We start from the raw sequence: 10,132 nt of genomic DNA on the forward strand, positions 1-10,132 counted from the left end.
ATTTAGCTTAAGAGTTCCCATTTAAGAAGGATGTTTGGAAATAATCAAATTAAAATAGAATACCATTTGGGTCATTCAGTAAAGACTTAATATGTATATTTAATAACACCTTCTTGTCTTAACAATAAATCTGACCTCTCTTACAAAATGATTTTTCCAGTGTGCTAAAGAGTAATATTACTAGATTAACAATCTCCTATTAGGTTATATTTAAAAACATTTACAAGATATGAAAGAACCAAACAAAAGTTCTATGAAGGAGATGGAAGCTTTTGAAGGCAACTCCTGGACTATGAAAGTTTTGCCATCACCAATAATAGTAAACCAAATCATGTGCTCAAACCATGGAGCCAGGAGTCAAACCAACCTCCCTGAAAACAAATGGATCCTCAATGGAAATGAGAGCTATTGGGAAAGGGAAAGGAGGAATGGATGCTAGGACAGCAAGCAAAGCAGTCATGTCCAATATGCTGTGTAACATCAATCCACATGCTGCTTCCCAAACATAAATTCTTAGTAATAAGCATCCGCATGAAACATATCAACTGCCTCTGTGGGTAGATTGAATCATGTACCTCCTCAAAAGACATGTTCTTAGTCTTAATCTGCATTCCTGTGGGCATGAGTCCATTGTAAATAGGACATTTTGAAGATGTTATTATTAAGATGTGATCCCACTGGATCAGCACGGACCATAATCCTCAGTACTGAAAATCTTATAAAGAGACGTCAGAGATAGTCACAGGGAGGAGTCAAAAACTGGAAGTCAGAAGACACCAGAAGAGAAGACACAAGGAGAGAGCTCTCCATGTGACAGGAGGCAAACATACAAGCCAAGAAAGTCCAAGGATTGCAGCAAGCCAGCACCAGAATGACTCAGACTTTGGGGGGAAGGCATGGTCTTGTTGATGCCTTGACATTGGACTTCTAGCTTTGGAAACCATAAGACAATAAATTCTCTATTTTGTGGTATTTGTCATAGCTGCCAAACAGCTTCCCTGATGTGAATTCATTGCATCCAGCTCTGAGCCCAGGATTCTGGTTGATAACAATCTTATCAGTTCTGTCATGAGTTCTTGATAACCTACCACACAAAGGGTAAATGATAACTTACCAAATTCCAAAACACTATATGTATACACTCAAAAGCTTCAATAAAAATTCTCATTTGATTACGAGGAAAAGGGGAAACAATACATAGTGGTCAATGATCTACATCATATATCACCTCCTCCTAGGCATAAGATACACATGATTCCTGCTCTGGAAATAGGATAGGTTCCTTGAATAGCCAATTTGTCACTGTTGGTTGTAATTTTGGTGAAGGCTTCCTTTACCACTCTTCTCCATGGATCCTGATTCTTTCAATATCAGGGATAAACTGTGTCAACTTTATACCATAGGAACACATACAATTGGCATTTAAGAGCCTTTCCTACTTGGACTGTACTTTTTGAGCATACCACCTTCTGTTAGTGGAAGTTTGGGGGCCTGGAAAGCACTCGGTTGAGCAATTAGAGGTTTATAGGTGACCAGGCTTGGGTTTCTTTAGAAATATATCTCCTTTAAAATCACAGCCTGCTTTATGTATATTTTTGGCCAATTCCATGTGCTAGTAGTTAAAACCAGAGATCACATTTAATTGCAGACTTTGAGCCTAGAACTAGACTTGGAGAATTCTCTCTTTTAGTAAATGGTATTGATCTTCTGTGCTCTGATCATTTGCCTATCTCATTTTAATATGGTCTTAACTCTTGGAACAATTCAAAGTAACGGTTGCTTTGGGAAAATATGCATATTTATATCCTTGTCCTAGGTCTATGTTTCAGTCACATATTCATGATGTGAGCAGTTATCTTCTTTATCCAGCAGAGAATGTTTAAGACAATGTTCTCGGTTGAAACCAAACACAGCAAATATAGTACTACCTTATATTTGCTCCTACTAAATCTCCCACTTTCCTACTCCTATTAACCCCATCTTTAGCTTGCTGTAGATAATTAAACTTGTTTGACCTTGCAAGTTGCTGAATTATCAGACTCTCAGTAGAGAGTAGGAAATATAGATATGAATTTTAAGTTGAGGACTCACCTAGGCACAGAGACAATATTTCATAAAAAAGTAATTCTCTAAGTGATAAAATCATTATCACTCATGTCTTAACACTGAAAATATCACACTAGAGAACATGACATGTGGAAGGAGTCTTGAAGGTCTAGAAGTATTTTGCAGTGGTGTGTCAGAGAAGGCTTTCCTGTTAGAACAGAGCATTTTAATGGGAGGTATCACAGCCACCTGCATGACTAGAAGAGATGAACAGTAATGCTGAGCAGATGAAATTAAAGTCAGATTGAACAACAGGGCCTGGGTTAGAGTGGGTTCACAAATACCCCTCAAAGGGACATTATTTTCCCCACTTGCAGATTTTTTTCTGGAGACAGAACAAGGAAGTTTCACTGCAAACTGCCAAGCAAATGGAGAAATAGCAATTTATTATCAATTATGTAAAAAAATTACAAACCCATATTTCAAAATATATAATTATCCAAACTATTAGGATTTTTTTTGACATTCTTCTCACTGTATTCATATCACCATGTAATTCCTACAAGGAAATCATTTTTAGGCTCTTCTCAGCCCCTGACAGTTATGAGTATTCAATAAACATGGAATCAGCCAGACATTAAGAAATATGCTCTGAGGTGATTCACTATTACTTCCATCTTTTCTGGTAGGGGACATTGTTTGCTCTAAGACTGCTGGGTAGTGTCACTGTTTCAGTTAACCTTTTCATTTTACTACCTGTTAAGTCCACTAAAATATCAACATACCACTTCAGGGGATACTTGTATATTTGAGGAAATGACAGCAGAATGTAATACATGTTTAAGTTCATTTGAAATTAATGATGAACAGAGCTAGACTAAGTTCACAGTGATGACCTACACATCTTCTATCCAACCTAGAATTATGTAGGGTACCCATTAATGAATGCTCTTTAATTCAGTCATTATATCTCTTTTAAATCAATCACCATCAAATTCCCCAAACTAAAATGTAAATCATGCCATTTCAACAATACCAAAACCATTCACCATATCAAATCAGGTCAGCACACAGAATCTCATGACTTGAAGAAATTTTGAGAAAATGTAGAACATTTGTTAGGATCCATGTGGAGTTTCACCACTTGAAAAGTATTTATTTCTCATGGTAGGTAAAGTAGTTTCTTCTTTTGCTTAATTCAAAAATTAGCTATCCACCTAGCTCAATCCTCAAATACTATGGAATCAACAAATATGAGGTTGTCAATGTTATGAACATGAATATTAAAATATAATGCAGAAAATACAAATCAATGCTACTAAAAGTACATTTCTAGATTGCATGATTATAATTTCAGCATAAGAAAGTAATGACATAAATATAAATAATCATTAACAAAGTCAGGATCAATCTTCTGCTCTGCCTCTTACAACTCTGATAGTTGGAAGTCTCCAAATTCAGTATCAAATTCTAACCCTTGGTATGAACATCACTATAATGACAAACATTTTATCTGTAGCAAAGTGTTGCTTTAAGAATTAAATATGATGTTTTTCAAATATACAGTCTCACATAAAATATAAATATATATGCATATCTCATGTAAATGTCAGTGTATATTATACACACACAAACATTTACACATATCTTTTGCAGATTTGAAGCACCACACACATTTTACTGTGTGAAATTTTCTGTCACCAGTAGATAGGTCAAATATAGTGATGATTTCCAGTTTTGGCAATGGATTTTTTATAAGGAATTATCACAGCCAGGTGGGCACAATAGTGCCATTATGTAGACAAGTAATAAACATAACAAATATATGCATTTCAAATATATAACAATTATACTCTGAATAAAAAAACATGCTATTTCAAGCATTATTGGAGTCATAGTAATTTTATTTCATTGTCAAGAACATGTGAAAAACCTTGGTTTTTTTTTTTAATGAAAAAATAATTCTAAATCAAAGTCCTTCTATTTGAAAACAAAATTGAGAATCATTGATCTGGGTAATTTATTTTAAAAGATAAAAATTCAGTTCTTATTAGACTGAACAATGCCTGGTAAGTTAAAAGCTGAATTGGGCATTTATTTCAGTAAATCAAAGAGCTCAAACAAACATTTTTAGTGGTATAGACACTAGACAGCAATCACCCACGGTCAGTTTTTGTCACTTTCCTTTTTTGTATCTTCTAGCCTCTCAGAGAGCCTCGTATATATAAGGCATTTATACTTCTTGAAATTAATTGTGGTAAACTCAATTCCTTTGCAAAAGACAAATGTAATTGTCACCTCCATAGGAAAGTCATTTGCAAATATTAATGTATTGTGTTTGCTTGTTTTCTTTTGCTCCTACCTCCCCTGCCAGATTGAGGACAGGAATCAAGCTTTCTTCATTCAACAATGCAATATTAACCACCAGTGCAATGAAGATTTGTTGATGAATAAGAGATCTTACAGTTCATTTTTAATTGGTTGACACCACACAACATTAAACTTCATCCTCTAGAACTAAAAATTTGTCAACTTTAATCAATGTTTCTTAATCAACTTAATAAGAGGAGAAAGAAAAGGGCTCTAAATATTATGCTTATTGGATTTTGAAATGTTTGCATGAGGTGTGGAATATCCTAATGCTATTCTTAACTTGCTAAACTCTGAAACTTGAGTGCTTTTTGTAAGTAAAAATTGAGTTTGATTTCTAAATGTGAAGCTACAATTAGAATTTTTAATACATGAAAATGACTGTCTTTGTATTTTACCTATTAATGTAAGATACAATACCAATAACCAAAGCTTTCTTTATGAACAAAGGGACTTTTTTTTTTTTTACTGCTGTTGAAAAAATCTTTACAAAATCAATCTAAAGACACTTAAAAAGGAAGGGATCACGGGTTAATAACCAGCATGCTTTCTCTAAAGAACATTTCTGTTAGTATTAGGAAGGTAAAAGAAATAGATGAGATGGATAATATGTCTTTGGAATAGTAGAAAGATTTAAAAGACATTCAAATTAAATATAACAGGCCTCTGGAACAGTTTTCTGTCTGATTCTTAAATGTCAGGAAAAAGGCAGCTCTCATATGATGAGGTGCTGAGTAAGCATCTAGACCAGTGTTTGGCCACAGGGGACATTGCGGTCCTTCACATATCTCCATCAATGGCCAAAGACTCTCATTCCAACTCCCCTAGGAGGAAATTTTCCTCATCTGGTTTCCTCACCCACCATGTACCATGCAAATTCCTAGCACTTTGCATCTCTTTTCCAGATCTTCAAATTATCTGGCTTCACAATAATTAAGTTGTGGGTCTGAAAGTATTCTACCAGGGGCCAAACACAAGTTTAGCCAGATTGGATAAACTCTAATGGCTTACCTGTTTTGTGATATCTAGGTAAAGTTCTCTAAATTCTGAAGCTGTGAATTTGGTCAGTCTTATATAACAATAGATTGAATAGCCATCTTGAATTGACAGGTTCAGCTAAAAATTTTAGGCATGTATATGCTCATTTCTATCTTTAAGAACTGTATTGTTTTTCATAATATTCAGAATTAGTGTTTCCATATACGATAATAATTCATTCATTCAATAAATATTTACTGAGATACTATTATGTGCCACTCAATATTTTAGGCACTGGAGATTCAGAAGCAGAAGACAGAAAGCTCCAGACCTCATGCAGATAGGCAAGGCAACATGAACTATTCATAAGTCAAAATCATAAATACTTACCACCAACTCGTATGTGGATTTATTTTAAATAAAGGTGCTAATATAATTCAAAAATATCTCAGGGGAAATGTGCCTTAGAGTTAGGTTCCTTTTTTACTGTATATATAAATCTTTATAATAATAAATTTTTTAACTAACAAAAAAGAGATGTATGATAATACATTTCAATTCTCTTGACATGATCTCTGCATCTATAGGAGATTATGCCCTAAGTGTAGATAGCTGCAAATGCAAGATATGGTAAAACAGCTAGATTATGCAACTTGTTTTTAACTGCTGATATCTAAAATCTTCAGGATTTAAATGATAAACTTTTTCAAGTCAAAACCATCTAGTTTGAAAAATGTAATATAAAGTAAATAAGCCCAATTCAAAAATGAACTAAAATTTGGTTTCAGCTCTGCCCTTAGTTATTTGAGCTTAGGGCTTTTAACCACTCTGTGACTAAACTTTGTAGTCGGTTAAATTATTGCATGCAAATAGTTAATTTCTAATTTCTCCTGATGATTTGTGATTGAAAAGAACAGATAAATAGGAAAACATAATTTTCTAATATAGACATTTGGCTTATTACCTACTGAAATGTCTCTATTATAGGTGATTACCCTAAGGACAGCAATGAATATTATTACACAATTACTCTTTTCAATACATATAAACTATATAGATTCCTGAAATTTCTTTGAATTACTCAAGTTAAGGTAATTTACATTGAATAAATAACTATTTTAAATGCAATCATTTAAAATTTTGCGCAATTGTCTCCTTGACTTGTATTTTGAAAAAAAAGTATTAAAAATAAGACTTTTTGTTCCTATGCTCCAGTCAATTTTCAATGAAAAGAAAAAGATAGCTATGTACATATACAAACACACATGTGCTTATATATGCATATTCATCATATTATAAACTCAATTTTAAAGATTTATAAAAGGTGTGATGCCATGATTCCAATACTGGTTATTTCTATATGATAGATTAAGGGTGAATTTTCTTTCATCTTAATTCTTTTCTGCACTTTTAAAATTCACTAAATGAGTATGAATTACTTTGATAACATGCAGCAAATAGGGGAAAGATTGATTAATCAATATGTCTACATATAGAGGCAAAAATTTATCTAACAAAGCTTTATTTAAGTATAGGACTTCTTACTACTTAATTCCAAAAGTAGGAACTATAACTATTTAGAGATGCAATTTTTCGATGTTTAATTTAGCTCTACATAAAATTGTTCTTCAAATACAAGCAAATGAAAAATCATCTTTCTTCCTAAGTGTACAACTTCCCCCCATACCATTCCATGCATATAAAGCAGAGATTTAAAACTTAAATGCCTTCTGGGACCAGGCTGACTTTGTAAATGTATGCAGCAGCTGAGTTAACACAAAAGGGATATGTGGGGACTCTGGAAAAATGGTGAGCGCATGACCAGCCTAAAGACAATTTCTAAAATTCTCTACACTCTGCTAGCTGAAGGAAACATGTCCACAGGCAGAATTCAGATCATAGGAAAAAATTTTAATTCAGTAATTATAAACTAAACAATTTTTCTCAACAAGAAATAATGCAAATAAAAATTCAAAATGGTAAAGTTCACCATTATATTGCAAAATAATCCAAAATGGAGAAAAGTAAATATAAACAAATGTACTAATGGTCAAAAGTGGTGATGCTACACACACATATACTCCTGGCAAATAAAGGAAACATCAGTATAATACATTAAATTATAGGAATGTATGTTAATTAACTTATGAGCTTAGTGATTCACTCAAGTTTGATAAAGGTGCTGTTCAGAGGTATGAACAAATCAGATTAATTTTTAACCCCACATGGCTGCAGGCATTGATTTCCCTCATTGTTATACAGGCATGCCTCATTTATTGCACTCCTCTATTGCACTTCATAGATACTGTGTTTTTTACCAATTGAAGGTTTGTGGCAAACCTGCTTTAAGCAAGTCTGTCGGTGCAATTTTTACAGCAGCGTGTGCTCACTTCATGTCTCTGTGACATGCTTTGGTAACTCCAGCAATTTTCCAGACTTTTTCATTATTATTATATCTGTTATGGTGATATATGATCATTAATCTTTGATGTTACTATTGCAATTGTGTACGGGCACCACAAACCCCACCCATAAAAGATGGCAAATTTAATCACTAAATGTTGTCTGTGTTCTGCTCCATGGACCAGCCATCCCTTCATCTCTTTCCCTCTCTCCAACCTTCCTATCCCCTGAGACACAATATTGAAATTAGGTCAATTAATAAACATACAATGGCCTCTAAGTATTCAAGAGAAAGGAAGAGTCACAGTTCTCTTTAAATCAAAAGCTAGTGAGGAAGTCATGTGGAAACTACTTTAAGAAAAAAAAAGCTAGACATCTTACACCAAACAGCCAAATCATGAATGCAAAGGAAAAATTCTTGAAGGAAATTAAAAGTGCTACTGCAGTGTACATGGAAATGATAAGAAAGTGAAACAGCCTTATTGCTGACATGGAGAAAGTTTTAGTAGTCTGGAAAGATCAAACCAGCCACAACATTCCTTTAAGTCAAAGCCTAATCCAGAACAAGGTCCTTACTCTCCAATTCTATGAAGATTGAGAGAGGTGAGGAAGCTGCAGAAGAAAAGTTTGAAGGTAGCAGAAGTTGGTTCATGAGGTTTAAGGAAAGAAACCATCTCCATAACATAAAAGTTATGAAAAAAATGAAGTAGCAAGTGCTGATATAGAAGTCGCAGCAAGTTATCTAGAACATCTAGCTAAAATAATTGATAAAGGTGGCTACACTAAACAACAGGTTCACAGTAGTAGATGAAGCATTCTTATATAGTATTGAAAGAAGATGCTATCCAAGTCTTTCATAGCTAGAGAGGAGAAATCAATGCCTGATTTCAAAGCATCAAAGAATAGGCTGACCCTCTTGATAGGGGCTAAAGCAGCTGATGACTTAAAGTTGAAGCCAATGCTCATTTACCATTTTAAAAATCCTAGGACCCTTAAGAATTATGATAAATCCACTCTGCCTGTGCTCTATGAATGGAGCAGCAAGGCCTGGCTGACAGCACATTTATTTATAGCATGGTTTACTGAATATTTTAAAACCACTGTTGAGACCTCAGGAAAAAAAAATTACTTTCAAAATGTCACTGCTAATTGGCAATGCACCTAGTTACCCAAGAGCTCTGATGGAGAGACACAACAAGATTAATGTTATTTTCATGCTTGCTAACACAACATCCATTCTGCAGCCCATAGATCAAGGAGTAATTTTGACTTTCAAGTCTTCTTATTTAAGATATATATATCATAAAGCTATAGCTGCCATAGATAGTGATTCCTCTAATGAATCTGAGAATGTAAACTGGAAAACTTTGGGAAAGGATTCACCATTCTAAATGTCATTAAGAACATTCATGATTCATGGGAAGATGTCAAAATATCAATATTAACAGGTGTTTGAAAGAAGTTGATTGCAAATATCATGGATGATTTTGAGAGGTCCAAGACATTAGTGAGGAAGTAACTGCAGATGTGATGGAAAGAGCAACAGAACTAAAATTAGATGTGGATCCTGAAGATATGGTGGAATTTCTGCAATCTCATGATATAAACTGAACCAATGAGATGTTTCTTATGGATGAACAAAGACAGTGTTTCCAGAGATGGAAACTATTCCTGATGAAGATGCTGTGAACATTGTTGAAATGACAGGAAAGGATTTAGAATATTTCATCAACTTAGTTGATAAAACAGCCCCAGGATTTGAGAAAATTGACTCTAATTTTTGAAAAAGTTTTACTGTGGGTAAAATGCTATCAAATAGCATCACATGCTACAGAGAAATCTTTCATGAATACAAGAGTCAATTGATATGGCAAACTTCATTGTCATCTTATTTTAAGAAATTGCTACAGCCACCCCAGCTTTCAGCAACCACCACCCTGATCAGTCAATAGCCATCAGTATTAAAGAACAAAAATTCACCAAAAAAAATAAGATTATACCTCACTGAAGGCTCAGATGATTAGTAATGTTTAGCAATAAAGTATTTTTAATTAAGTTTTAAATTGATTTTTTAAAATATAATGCTATTGCGCACTTAATAGACTACAGTGTAGTGGAAGCATAACTTTCTTAATGCAATTTTATTGAGATATATTCACACACTGCATAATTAATCAAAAGTATGTAATCAATGACTCACAATATTAACATAGAGTTGTGCATTTATTGCCACAATTTTAGAACATTTTCATTACTCCAAAATAAAGGAAAAAATAAAAAAGAACACCCAAACCCCCATATTATTTATACATCTTTTTGTCTTTATTTTATTACT

This window comes from Choloepus didactylus, chromosome 3 (genome assembly GCF_015220235.1).
Source record: "Choloepus didactylus isolate mChoDid1 chromosome 3, mChoDid1.pri, whole genome shotgun sequence".
Taxonomy (NCBI): domain Eukaryota; kingdom Metazoa; phylum Chordata; class Mammalia; order Pilosa; family Megalonychidae; genus Choloepus; species Choloepus didactylus.